The following is a 15441-nucleotide window of genomic DNA, read 5'->3' as shown; positions in this document are numbered from 1 at the left end:
GGGTTTTTGTTTGTTTGTTTGTTTGTTTTTTAATGTTACTTCTTTTTCTTCTCTTCTTTTTTTCATCTGCTTCCATTTTAAGTCTAACTTCTTCACTGAAAGACCTCCCAGTTTCTTATTCTTTACTTTCTTAACCTGTTCCTTGATGGCAGCCACATCAATTTTATTTTCAGTAGAAGCTTCCTCTGGTTTCACAACTGGTTTTTCTTTAGGTGGAATAAAAGCTTTGTTTCTTTCCTGTTGTCTCTTACCCGAGAGCTTCCTCTTGTTTAGCCTTTATTGCTTCCATTTTCTGTCACTTCTTTTGACTTGCCTTCAGAAAATATTCACCACTAGCTAATTCTTTACCAATCTTTCCGACTGTGATAGTGGGAATGGTGTGTACTCTTTCTTGACAGTTTTTTTCTTTGGTTCCTTGCATTTATTCACATTCTTGTGCTTGAACTGTGGCAAAAATCTTTCCCAACTTTGTGATTTTAATTCAGAATCTTTTGCCCACTCTCATTTAATCATTAAGGTTTTAATGTTATAAACTGGACGAATATTCTTCATAGTATCTCAGACTACTTTTCGAACCTCTTTTAAGCCACTAAAAGGTCCAATCACTGAAACCATTTTTCCCTGAACCATAACATAACAGTTTGTTAAGAGTTCCAAAGCCTTCAGTGTAGATCCTTTGGGACCAATGAGTCATTATAGGTAGTAACATTGTCTTCTTTTTACAAATTTTATTTCTTATGAAAGAACCATTTTAATGATTTCACAAGCAACATCATCTTGAAGAATTTGTACCGCCTGTTCAAATAAAACACTCGTTGTTAAAAGTTTTATTAGGTCTCTGGCCCTAATGATGATATATGGATCAAAAGTCTTTCTGTAGCAGTTCAATGAAGTCTCAAAGGATTTAAAAAAAAAGTCTTTGTCGGGTATAGGTAGTAACAGGAAGATGGTGGCAGAGTAGGAGGATCTTAGGCTCACCTCATTCCATGAATACAACTAGATAACTAGCAAATCATGCTAAATACCCCAGGAATTAACCTGAAGACTGACAGAACAAACTCCGCAACTAAAGGGAGAGAAGGGGCCACACTGAAGAAGGTAAAAAGTGCAGAGACACACTTTGGGAAAGAAATGGATTACAGCCACTGTGGTGGGAAGGGAGCTGTGATCGCTAAGAAGGTGACAGAGAGAGAGGAGCACACAGGAGAACACACAGGAGAACATTTCCCCATAGCCACTAGCTTGGGAAACAAGAGGGGGTGAAGTTTGTGAGTTCTTGAAATGAAAGAGCACTGTGCTGCTCTTGGTAAGAAAGGAGCCAAACAACCCCGGGGGCAGACAGCATGGAAAGAGCAATCTGAAGAGTGACTGAGGCGTACAGTGGGGAGATTATTTGCTCTACTCAGAGTGTGTCGCTGAGAGGCAGAGTTCACAGACTCACCTCTCAAAGAACAAAGGAGCTGGCTGGTGTCAGTTCCCTTCTCCATCCCTCAGCATAAACACCTAGCCACCTGCAGGAGGCAGTGCAGATGGACACTGGGTGCCTAACTTGCTTACATCAAGCCCCACCTCCACACTTCAGTGGGTCTTCCCTTCTCAGTCACGCTTACTTCACTCACAGTGTAACAGGTCCCTTCCCCAAAAGACCACCACAAACCCCAGCCCGTACAATGTCTCCCGACCAAAGAGTTTTGGAAGTGCTCCATTCCAGTGGACATGGAGACAAGTTTCATTTCACAAGCAGTCCAGAGTACACTTAATTAAAACTCACCACATTGAGGCCAGGGACCAAACGGTATCCACAGCAGGCAAGGAGAGCCTCTATACACAATGGGCCTTAAGGATAGAGAAGCCAAAACACAACAGCAGAACACATGCAGCACACATTGGAGACACTCCCTGAAAAACCAGGCCCTAGGTACTACATGAGGTCTTCTTCATAAGGCCATCACCTTCAAGAACAGGAAACACAACTGGTATTTCTAGCACACAAAAGAAGGTAGAGACATACACAAAATGCCAAGATGGAGAAATTCATCCCAAATGAAAGGTAAGGCCACAGATTTAAGCAAAAACAGATTCAAGCAAAACAGATTTGAGCAACATGCCTAAGGGACAATTTAAAGCAACAGTCACAAGGATACTAACTGAGCTTGAGAAAAGAATGTCAAACATCAGGGATACCTTTACCACAGAGATAAAAGAGGTAAAAAAGAATCAATCAGATATGAAGAGTGAATAAACAAGATTAGAAACATGCTTGATGCAACGAACAACAGGCAGGAAGAAGCAGAAAAATGGATTAATGACCTAGAAGACAAAGTGATGGAAAGCAAAGAAACTGAACTAGAGAGAGAAAGAAGCATTATACAAAACAAGAACAGACTTAGGTAACTCTGTGAGTCCATCAAACATAGTAACATTCATATTATTGGAGTTCCAGAAGAAGAGAAAGAAATAAAGGAATAATAGCTGAAAAATTCCTTAATCTAGGGAAGGAAACAGATCTCCAGATCCAGGAGGCACAGAGAACTCCCATCAAAATCAACAAAAGCAGGCCCAAACCAAGACATATTGTAATTAAATTTGCAAAATATAGTAATAAAGAAAAAAAAAAATTTTAAAGCAGCAAGGCAAAAGAAGTCGGTAACTTACAAGGGAAAACTCATAAGCCTAGTTGGAGTTTTCTCAACAGAAACTTGGCAAGTCAGAAGGGAGTGGCAAGATATATTCAAACTGCAGAATGGGAAAAATCTGAAGCAAAGAATAAAATATAAAGAAAGACTAACATTCAGAATAGAAGGAGAAATAAAGAATTTCACAGACAGACAAAAACTAAAGGAGTTCATGACCACTAAACCAGCCCTGCAAGAGATAGTAAAGGGGACACTTTGAATGGAAAAAAAGACTAAAAGTGACAGTATAAATGCAGGAAACACAAAAGCAGTAAACATGAATATTTCTGTAAACAATCAGTCAAGGAGCTCAAAAAGAAAAGGATATAAAATATAATAACATATGCCTAAACATCGGGAGGAGAGGAGAAGAGAATGGGTTCAAATGTAAAGGACCATCAGCTTAATATTGACAGCTATTTGCAAAAGAGGTTACATATACCTAATGGTAACCACAAATCAAAAATGAGCAGTAAACATGCAAAGAATGAAGAGAAAGAAATCCAAATATATCACTAAAAAAATCAGCAACAGGGATGCCCGGGGGTGGGGGCGTCAGTCAGTTAAGCATCTGCCTTAGGCTCAGGTGATGATCTCGGGGCTCTGGGATTGAGCTCCTGAGTCTGCTTCTCCCTCTCCCTCTACCCCTTTCTACCACTTGTGTTCTCTCTCTCTTTCTCTCTCTCTCTCAAATAAATGATAAAATCTTTTTTAAAAAATCAGCAATACATAAAAGAGAGAAAGATCAGAGAAAATCTTTGGAAGCAACCACAAAAGAAGAAATAACATGACAATAAGTACATATCTATCAATACTTGCTTTGAATGTAAATGGACTAAACATTCCCATCAAAAGACATTGGGTGTCAGAATGGATAAAAGACAAGACCTATCTATATGGTGCCTACAAGAAACTCATTTTAGACCTAAAGGTACCTGCAGATTGAAAGTGAGGGGATGTAGAAATATCATGCAAACTGATGTCAAAGAAAGCCAGGGTAGCAATACATATATCAAACAACCTAGACTTTAAAACAAAGACTGTAGCAAGAGACAAAGAAGGGCACTATATCAGAATAAAAAAAAAAAACAATCAAACAAGAAGAAGTAACAATTGTAAATATTTATGCACTCAACATGGGAGCACCCAAATATATAAAACAATAACAATAATTGATAGCAACACATGATAAGAATAGGGGACTTCTACATCCCACTAAAATGAATGGGCAGATCATCCAAACAGAAAATTAATAAGGAAATAATGGCTTTGAATGACACACTGGACCAGATGGACTTAATAGATATACTCAGAACATTCCCTTCTAAAATAGCAGAATACACAATCTTTTCAAGTGCACATATAACATTCTCCAGAACAGATCACATAGCAGGCTACAAAACAAGCCTAAACAAATACACGAAGATTGAAGTCATATCACACATCTTTTCTGAACACAACACTATGAAAGTAGAAGTCAACCACAAGAAAATGTCCAGAAAGACCACAAATACATAGAGGTAAAATATCATGCAACTAAATAATTACGAGTCCACTAGGAAATAAAAGAAGAAATTTAAAAAAACCACACACACACACACACACACACACACACACACACGGAAAAAAATGAAAACGAAAACACAATGGTCCAAAACCATTGGGATACAATAAAAGGAGTTCTAAGAGGGAAGTGATTAGTAATACAGGCCTACCTCAAGAAACCAGAAAAATCTCAAATAAACAACCTAGCATTACACCTAAAGGAGCTAGAAAAAGAACAACAAACAAAACCTAATGTCAGCAGTAGGAAGGAAATAATAAAGATTACAGCAGAAATAAATGATATGGAAAGTAAAAAAAACATATGGAACAGATCAAAGAAACCAGGAGCTGGTTCTTTGAAAAAAATCTATAGAATCAAAAAATCTCTAGCCAGATTTATCAAGAAAAAAAGGACTCACATAAATAAAATCACAAATGAGAGAGGAGAAATAACAACCAATACCACAGAAAAAGAAACAATAATAAGATAATATTATGAAAAACTATAATCCAACAAATTGGACAACCTAAAGAAATGGATAAATTCCTAGAAGCATATAAACTACCAGAACTGAAACAAGAAGAAATAGAAATTTTGAACAGATTGATAACCAGCAAAGAAACTGAATCAGTAATCAGAAAACTCCCAACAAACAAAAGTCAAGGACCAGATGGCTTCACAGGCAAATTCTGCCAAACATTTAAGAAAGAGTTAACTATTCCAAAAAATAGAAAACAAAGAAACACTTCCAAATTCATTCTACAAGGTCACCATTACCCTGATACCCAAACCAAATAAATTCACCACAAAAAAAGAGAACTACAGGCCAATATCCTTGATGAACATAGATGCGAAAATCCTCAACAAAATAAAAGTGATTCTAATCCAACAATTCATTAAAAATATCATACACCATGATCAAGTGGGACATATTCTCAAGTTCCAAGGGTGCTTCAATATTCCAAATCTATCAATGAGGTATGTCATACCAGGAAGAGAAAGGAAGGTGGAATAGAAAGGAAAGGTGGAATGAATGGTGGGGATTAGCGACTGCACTTGCTGTGATGAGCACCGGGTGATGTATGGAAGTGTTCAATCACTATACTGCACACCTGAAATTACTATTACACTGTATGTTAACTAACTGAAATTTAAATAAGAACTGTTTTGAATAACGACTCTTAGGTTATTGGTAGGTAAATATTCTTCCAAAACTATGAAAATTATTATAATGTCTTTATTTAGGGTCAGTATATGCTATATCTGAACCTGAATACACAGGAAATATTAAAGGAACTTAAATTATATCCACAGTAAGAGCATATCTATTCATTTTGAAATCCCCTAGAATAATTTATTAAAATTTCAATTTATATTTAAATCTAAATCAAAATAAGTATGATGTTTTGAAAGACCTAATTCATGTTTTTGACTCTCAATAATTGCAATTTTAGAAGAGTCTAACTAATAAAAGAACAAATCAACAGTAACATCCATAATTAGCTGATTAATTTACCTCTTTACCTCAAGAGGTAAATGGAATGAGAAAATGATCTTGTCTAAATACAAAGAAGGAAATTAATGGCCAGGACATTCCAAGACAGAAAATGAAGAAATAAGATGGTAGCAATATTTAAAAATCTGCACAGAAATTAACTCTTGAGGTTTCTTGACCTTAATGTTTTATTACACTCATCCATCGGTCCATTCAAACTATTTAATGGAAATTATGCTTATTCTTAATCCACTGGTGAAGAATAGAGACATAGTCCCTGTTCTTGTTGAGTTTATAATTATCTCTATAATAGTGCCCCTTCTTTTTGTTCTTAATTGATAAGACAAATGTAATAGCTTTTTGTTTATAATAGGGTCTGGGGTTATTTCTAAAATTTTGTGTGTGTACATGTGTTAGTAACATGGGTTGCAATAAAGACTTATGATGTTAGTTTAAGAGTTAGACCTCTGGAATATCCATGCCTATTTTGATAAGAAACGTCATTTGTGAATCCAGAAAATGAAGTGAGAATAGACTAGCACATGAAATTGAATGTGGACTGTTTTTGCCAAATCCCTTGGAATTCTTTTTTTTTTTTTAATCTCTTAGAATTCTTAATTGTAACCCAGGTAGGAGGTAAAATGGGCCTTTTAATAAAATACCTTAAAAGGAACATTTGAAGAATAGAGACCAAGGACAATTTTATAAATATGGGTCCATATAAAATACAAAAATAATAATATGAGGGAGAATTTATGTGTTTTTTAGGGGGTTAGTTAACTTTGATGTGCTATGTTGTTACTTATAACTGGGAATAATAAGGGAGAAATTACCAGCAGAAATAGATTAATTTTTCAAGATTGTTTTGGCTACTCAGGGTCCCTTCCATTTCCATGTACAAATTAGGGTCAGCTTTCCTATTTCTGAAAAATAAACAATGGGAATTTTGATAAGGAATTTTATCGAATCTATGAATCAGTTTGGGGATATTACCACCTTAATATTAAATCTTCCAACCCATGAACATAGATCTTATTTTGATCTTTAATTTTTTTAAAGTTTGGTAGTTTCCAGTGTAGGAAAGTTACATTTCCTTTACTATATTTATTCCTAAATATTTACAGTTAAATAGTGAAGGTTACATTGAAAGCATCATATCTGTTGTACAACTTAACAGAAAAAGACAAATAACCCAGTTAAAAAGAGGACAAAGGGTTGGAATAGACATTTCTCTAAAGAAAAATAAGTCCATGGATACACGAAAAAAAAAAGTTCAACCTCATTATTCATTAGAGGAATGCAAATTAAACCCACAATAAGTTATCACTTCACAACCATATGAAGTGATGATGATTGTTATTTATAAAATAAAAAAAAATAAGTGTTATTGAAGATGTGGAAAAACTGAAACATTCACATATTGCTGGTGGGAATGTAAAATGGTGTAGCTGCTGTGGCAAACATTTTGGCAGTAACTCAAAAAATTAAACACAGAGTTATCATACAACCCAGCACTTTTCTTTCCCAAGAGAATTGAAAACATATATTCACACAAAAATCTGACACACAAATGTTCATGGCAGCATGATTTATAATAGCCCAATAGTGGAAACAATTTAAATGCCCATCAACTGATGAATGGATAAACAAAATGCATTTTATCTATACAATGGACTATTACTCAGTTTTTAAAAAGAAACACACACAATATATAAATATATACACAATATGGTTGAAGCTTGAAAACATTATGCAAAGTGAATGAAGCCAGTCACAGAAGATCTCATATTGTGTAATTCCATTTACATTAAATGCCTAGAACAGACAAATCCATGTGGACATAAAGTAGATTAATGATTTCCAGGGAATGCAGGAGGGGTCAATTGAGAGGTGTGAAGTTTCTCTTTAGGGTATGGATATATTATGAAATTAGATAGCGTTATGGTTGTACAACATTGGTAATACACTAAAAACCACTGAATTATGCTTTTTAAAATGGTTGAAATGGTGAATTTTGGTGTGTGAGTTATATCTCCATTTTTTTAAATTAAAAATATTTAAATAAAAATACATTCATAGATTACTGTTTATTGCAAAGGGACAATGCTGACCTTTCTCTACTATTCTCTCTAGCTTCATTTCCAACAATCCTAATAAATACACCCTTAACTGTATTGCAACTAATTGTTGGATGTTTTTGATAGTCATGATGCTGTTTCATGACTCTATACCTTTGCTTGTATAGTTTGTCACGCTTGGCATTCATTTTCATAGCACCCTCCTGAGTTCTATTCAGTCTTTAGATCCCAACTTTATTAGCCAAGATGGTGACTTTGTTCAGTGGTCTTAGTCATTTGATTCTGCTTCTTATTCCTATTACACTGTCAATCATAGCTTCTTCCAACCTGCAAACTTTGATTTGGGTGTTTCTGGTACTTTGATGGTACTTAGAACCAAACAAAGTGCTTGACACATGATGGCCACTTAACAAATATTCAAGAAAATAAAGGTGAAAAGTGTTGAGAGCTCACCTGAGCTGGGCAGTATTGAGTTGTCAGATACTGGAATAGCCTATTAAGATGACAAGCCAAAATGAAAGAAACAGTCAAGTGTTTAATTATATACTGCAATAGTATATAAGCAGGAAGCTAAGCCAGAGAAAGTGCTAACTCTCCTTACTGTTTCATTTTACCCCAAGGAGCTTTGTGCTGGTAAAGGACTGCAAGAGAGCTCTGAAAAAAGTTTCCTGTAGTTTTACGAACCAGAGAGACAGGGACTGGTGATGTGAAAGGGCTTAGTGGAAAGTCTTAGTACTGAGACTGAGTGGGAGAAGACCATCTTCAAGGTTCCTCTCATGCCCCCATAATGAAGTTTTGGCAGGGGCACCCGAGGCAGACATCTGGTCAAAGTCTCAATTAAAGAGACCTCAAAATGGAAGTGCCCAGGCTAGGAATGCAAATATGTGTAAAAGAATGGCTGCCTAGGGGTATCTGAATTCCTAACTGCAGCTCTTTCAGTGACTGTGTACTAAGTCTGCTGTAGTATGGGCAATTCCATCCCACAAGATCAGCCAAACAAAGCCTTGTAATCGCCTATGGTCAGGCCTAAAAATTCACACGTAGGTTCTGGACTCCTCAGAAAGAGGGGACACTCACTCACACGTGTAGTCATTAGGGAAATGCAAATCAAAACCTCAGTGAGACACCACTTCACACTTACCAGGATAACTATAATTAAATAGAGTACAAAGTGCTTTAACTTTATAGATAAATACCCTGGAAGAGAGTTCAAGAAAAATATGAGGATTCTGAGAAAGGAAATATAGTAACAACAGAAAAAAACTCATGAATTCTTGAAATTGACTGGATTTTTATTGGTACGCAGGGACATCTCAGGATAACAGAGTGAGCAAAGGCACCAAGCAAGAGAAAATTCAGCAACTAGAAAAGTAAAATTCTAATTTTTGGAGTATACCTAGTGAAGTCTCAGGAGATAATGATGAAAATAAGTACTTTGTGATCATGGTATAAAATGCCTTCAGTATGCATTTCAAAAAGTCTATATACTTAATTCTGAAAATAATAGAAAGTCATTTAAATTTTTGATTATTTTGAGAGATGATGGAAGTTTCTTTTAAGAGGGGTGCCTGGGTGACTCAGTCAGTTCAGTGTCCAACTCTTGATTTTGGCTCAAGTCATGATCTCAGGGCTGTGAGACTGAGCCCCAAGTTGGGGTTCACACTGGGCATAGAGCCTGCTTAAGATTCTCTCTCTCCCTCTCCCCCACCACCACTCGCTCTCTCTCTAAAAAAAAAAAAAAAAAAAAGTTTGTTTTAAGAAAATCATTTAAAGATCTTATTTATCGTAAGAAAAACAATTTGCCAATATTCACCTTGCTAATTTTATTTTAAAATAGTTAAGGCTGGGGTGCCTGGGTGGCACAGCGGTTAAGCGTCTGCCTTCAGCTCAGGGCGTGATCCTGGTGTTATGGAGCCCCACATCAGGCTCCTCCGCTATGAGCCTGCTTCTTCCTCTCCCACTCCCCCTGCTTGTGTTCCCTCTCTCGCTGGCTGTCTCTATGTCTGTCAAATAAATAAATAAAAATCTTTAAAAAATAAAATAAAATAGTTAAGGCTATCTCAAATTATTAATAAAGCAAAAACAAATGAAATAATTGTACACTCATTTATTCTAATATAATATAGACAACTTGGAAGATGAAATTATCTGGCTTAACTTGGTGTTGCCAAAACCCCTAGCACTTTACCTTGTGCAAAGAAGATAACTGATAAATGTTTCCCGTTTGAACACTATCTTGAAGTCACTACTCATCACAATGTTGGCATTCAATAAATACACAACTCAGAAATGAAGCTGCATCTATTTCATACCCTTTTCCCCTTTTTTATAATTTTCTCAAAGTACTTCAAAAATTTTCAGATTTATGGTCAATTCATATAAAGAATAATACTCATGGGGTGTCTGGGTGGCTTAGTCAGTTAAGCAGCTGACTCTTGATTTTGGCTCAGGTCATGATCTCAGGGTCCTGAGATCCAGCCCTGTGTCCAGGCTCCACACTCAGCAGAGAATCTGCTTGTCTCTCTCTCCCTCTGCCCTTCCCCCAACTCCCATGCACTCTCTCTCTCTCCAGTTATTTAAAATAAATAAATAAATCTTTAAAAAATTTAAAAGAATAATATTGCTAGCATATAGAAAAATATTGCTTTTCTAAAATGTCTTTCTGTTTCATATTTTAGATAAATGACATTCAACCAATTACAGAAGATGTATGCAAATATGCTATAAAACTATTCCATGATTTTTCTGTTGAAAGTAGTAGTTTAGATTTTGTTTGAAAAGCAGCTCCTATGTCCTAAGATTCTGTTATCCATGTAGGCAATCATTGTACTGAATTCTGCTTAAATATTATTGTTAGTGCTGTTAGCAGGTTGTAAAGATGAAAAGTTGTTGCTTTGAAGCTATACAAGAAAATTCGGTAGTTCTGTTTTATGATTCACAGAGTACTGTGTTTTCAAACCTCTTGCACGATTGGCTATATTGCACATGGCATGATACGTAAGGAAAACCAACAGAGTCAACAAATGAAAAAGTCAAATTTGGTTAACATATGCATCTAGATGAAATCTCCCTGTATTTCAGAATAGTTTTATGCTAGGAGATATTGCCCTTCCCCTTCTTGGCCTAAGCATTATGTTATCATTTTGCTTCATTAACATAATTGCAATTATCAACCAATCAAACACAAAATCAGGCAATAAATCACTGAGTAGCTTTTATGTGCAAAGAGCTATACCAGGGAAGCAGGTAGGGCAGACTCGTAGAGATGTTAGAAAGAGAGCTCTGCATTGCAGTAGTTCACAATTCTTTTCCAGTGAATAACCACAGTTTCCCCAAATCAGAACAAAGTAAATTTGTATCTTTGTGTTGGGTTGTTGGTCATCTATTCACTCCTCTTTTTGGTTATAGGACGGAAAATTGAGAGTTCACTTAAGTTTTAGGGGATATAATTCATTTATCAAAAGAAAGAGAGGAAGAAAGAAAGAGAGAGTGATAACTAATAGGTTGGCAAGTATAGAGTAGGCTCTCAATGCACTGGACACCCCATAGGACCTAAAACAACATGTTATTCACTGAAGAAGGAAACATAAATTAAATATATAACATTGTCCTTGCGCTCAATTTGCAAGTACAATTTTATTTGAGTAATTTATTTCCTGTTCAAAGTAAGATTTGTCCTTCAATGCATCTTGTCAAACACTGCCATTGAATGGATGAGAAAATATAGCCCTTGGTGGCAGTGATGGGTAGGGAAGAATGGTGGAAGAGTTATTTGTCTGGGAGCAGAGTATTAGACAATCAGCCTCAAGCCTGGATCTGGGCCTCCTAAGTCCTTACTACAGACTCATCTAACTGTCTGTACAGCACACTGCCTCTAAGACCTGAAGTCACAGGAAGGCATCATCAATGATGGAAGCCCCATAGGCTCCAGATGTCCCAGTATGTAGTCCACTGAGAAAGAAAACAAAACACATACATAGCCCATTCCTTAGTTTACTTAGCAAATTAGAACTGAAATGTTCCCAAAGGAAATAGTTGAAGAAATATACAAAGCATACCTAATATGAGACAGGTATATACTGTTATTCAGAGGGGAAGAGAGCTTGGTGGATTGGAACACAGGGAAGGGGGCACAATTCCTTTCCGAACGAAATTCCAAAAAAAAAAAAAAATCATCCAACTGTCAGAATAACGCTAATGAGAAATTCCAGTTTAAACTTAGTAAAAATGAACCTTCTTAAAGTAAGAGTCCCTCCCATGTTTGGGATGTGATAGCGTCTGGTATGAACAGTGACAGCAGCTTTCTAAATTAATTCATTCCCATCACCTGCTTCCTAGAGTCAGTCACCCGTCGAGGAAAGTTTTACATTTAACCATAGGATATACTGTATCCAGATACCAGATGTAGCATTCACAAACATCCATCAACATACATCTAAAAAGGAGAAAAAATCATTCTCCTTTTGCTGTAAAATTGCTATATATCATTTATTATTTTGTTTAGTTTTAATTTTATTAGAAATTTAAGGCAACATTTTATATTTAGTTCTTAGGGTACCTCCCTGCCTCCACCTTTTGGTAAATCTCATATCCCATAACCTTTGTCATCACTAGAACAGATGGTGAGATATAAAAAACAACAAAATGAAAGCAGTATGTGATAAGAGACAGGCAAATACCAAATAATTTCACCTATATGTAGAATCTAAAAAATAAATCAAAAGAAACACTCATAAATACAGAGTACAAATTGGTGGTTGCCAGAGGGAGAGGTGTTGGGGTGGGATTAAGAGGTACAAACTTCCAGTTAAAAAAATAAAGTGATAAGGATGTCAAGTACAGCATAGGAAATATAGTCGATAATATAATAACTTGGTATGGTGACAGAGGATAACTACACTTATCATGATGAGCATTTTGTACACCTGAAACTAATATAATATTGTATGTCAACTATACTTCAATAAAGAAAAAACACTGTGAAATTTCACCTATATTGTACTACATATGAAGACTTTCAAAAGGTACTGACCATTTATCCAGAATCATTTTCTTGGTGATAAGATGACCTATAATACAATTTTTTCAGATAACTAAATTTAATTTCTTTAAATATCAATTATTAAAGTTTTAAACTATTTTTTATGAAAATACCTCATAGTGACCCTTGACATTCTTGGGCACTGTGTCCTAATACTTCTGCAAACCATAATACTTTCAGCCATTCAATGAATAATTACTATATCAATGTGACAAGGTATATTATGCAGCAGAATTTTGTGCGCAATGTTTAAATTTAGCAATGGATATTGGGCAGTGTTAGGTAGTCTATTAATTCATGATATAATATAGTCTCTTGGTTCTGCTACTTTCCTTCACACATTGGTCTTGCAGTACGATTAAAATTTGTGCTGCAGCTAAACAGCAAATAATTACAAGATGTTGATCTTAGGTTTATGTTCAGTAAGATATGTTAAAAACCTGTTAAAAACAAAAGAGTTATCTTGGTTTGTTCAATTACCTCTTTCAAATATGTCTTATTTTCAGAATCATGATCTCAAGAGTTGAAATTGCAAGAAGATAACCTGTAATTTAATGTGTTTACCCCCAAAACACATAGCATACAGGAAAATTTCAAAGAAAATAGCATTTTGTGGGGGGAAGAAGTCACAAGAACTCAAATCTCTTAAGCATGGAACACACTTGAGAGATTATCAGAACAATGTGACCTGAGAGCATGAATATTGTTAAATGACCTAAAAATGCAGTTTTCAAACTTCCATAAGAGATGAGAATAAAGATCTCAGTAATACATCAAAATAATTGACAAGGCTTTATTAAGCAAGTGGTTAAAAGCAGGCAGCATAGTGGTTAGTATTAAGAGTTCTGAGACCAAAGAGACAAGAGTGGAAATACTGGCTCCACCACTCACTGGCTGTATAATTTTGAATATGTTTACTAACTCTCTACATCTCAGTTCCCTTATCTAAAATGGAGATACAATTACAAATAAACAGTAAGACTGAATAAAAAATAAATGAGATAACACATGTAAAGTGATTAGAACAGAGTCTGGCCCATAAGCTACATTCTGACATTTGTTAACATAGTGGTCTATGTGTTCTACCTTATACCGTTTCAGTATCGTAATTTAATGTTGGAAAATGTGTAATCAAAGTACTAAATGTTATGGCATAATCATATGTCAGGCTACCTGGAGTTAATGGAAAGCAAAAGTCCTTTATTGCAGTCTGAAAGGTCTGTATATAAGGCTTATACCACACATACGAATATACAAACAAGAACTTGGCATCTGCCATTACAAATGCTTAGGATCACACATTGTCCTTGCTACTGACTTAGTTACTTGATATTTGTTACCTGGAAACAGTCCTGGCTCTCAGACCAAAGCAGCATTATGGAAAAGCTCAAACTGACCAAGAGCAGGGAAGCATAATTCTCCTAGACCCTGTCTGTTCTGGAGATAATTTAATCCTAATTTGTAATACAAATCATGCCTGCTAATAAAAAGTAGGAAGTATACTGTTGGCATTAACACCAAATACTCCTTGCTGTCTGATATCTCCCTAAGAATTAGCTTTTAAGATCTGTCCTCACTTGGCAGCAAATGCAGATATAGCTGTATCCCATGTTTTCGATGACCAGCAAATAAGTAATCACATGCCTTTTTGAGTAGTAGCCTTCCAGGAGTTCACTAAAACTTACACAAACACTGCAGATTTATATGACCCTCATCTTTGGAGGACCAGTTTTTTTTCTTGGATACATACCAGACAACCAATGACTAGACAATGCTGGAGAGAACATTATGGATTTTAGGAAAAATGAAGATATTCTTTTGAGGTTATCCAAGCTTATGTTATTACTTATATGACTTATATGATATTCTTGTTAAAATTTGTTAAAAATAATAATTTTTTGCTTATTTGACAGGTGGTTGCTATTGACACTTTTTCTTTCAATAAATCAATAAAATAAAAATTAAAACCATGCGATCACTAAAGTACTACAACCAAAATTGAGACCCTCTTTGGTCTACAAACATACATTTTAATAAGGACTTGATCACTCAAGGGATAATTACAGGAGTCAATAAAATTCGACCTACAATTCTATACTTTGGAAGAAATTATGAATCTGTGAGTAGCATAACAGAAAGAAGAAAGAGAATAATTATGATGATATCTGTTTTACATGCATTAACTCTATTAATTTGTGATATGGTATGTTTTCATCCTTTTGTCAGATAAGGAAACAGAGGCTCAAAGAATTTACATCTTGAAAAAGGCATATTACAAGCGGCCAAACCAGAAACAACTCTTTGACTGAAGTCTATTAATCTTAATCATAAGATAAATTTCACTACCCGTAGATTTGGTTGAGGAAGAATTCCAGTGTGTATGTGACAGAATTAAAGTGAAGAACATAAGACTAAAGCATCTCTAGATTTATGTATAAACCCAGGGTCTAACTATTTGCATTGGAAAATAAGAATCCAACCATCTCAAAGCAATGGACAATTTTGTAACAGCCATTTACCCTCCACAGCTCTCCCCAGCTGGTGTCACTGATGCTCTCCATTTACAGGCCCCGCTTAAGCCAGATTTTGAGTTAATTTAGAACAGA

At 35.5% G+C, this 15441-nt stretch overlaps 1 pseudogene; it reads right to left on the bottom strand.

The window, feature by feature from the left end:
* Nucleotides 1–46: 46 nt before the first annotated feature.
* Nucleotides 47–15441, bottom strand: part of LOC100477994 — a 33178-nt pseudogene continuing 17783 nt past the window's right edge.

The sequence above is a fragment of the Ailuropoda melanoleuca genome, chromosome 6, assembly GCF_002007445.2.
Source record: "Ailuropoda melanoleuca isolate Jingjing chromosome 6, ASM200744v2, whole genome shotgun sequence".
Classification (NCBI taxonomy): domain Eukaryota; kingdom Metazoa; phylum Chordata; class Mammalia; order Carnivora; family Ursidae; genus Ailuropoda; species Ailuropoda melanoleuca.
Note: the sequence above shows the minus strand (reverse complement) of the source record. Positions and strands in the feature narration are given on the sequence as shown.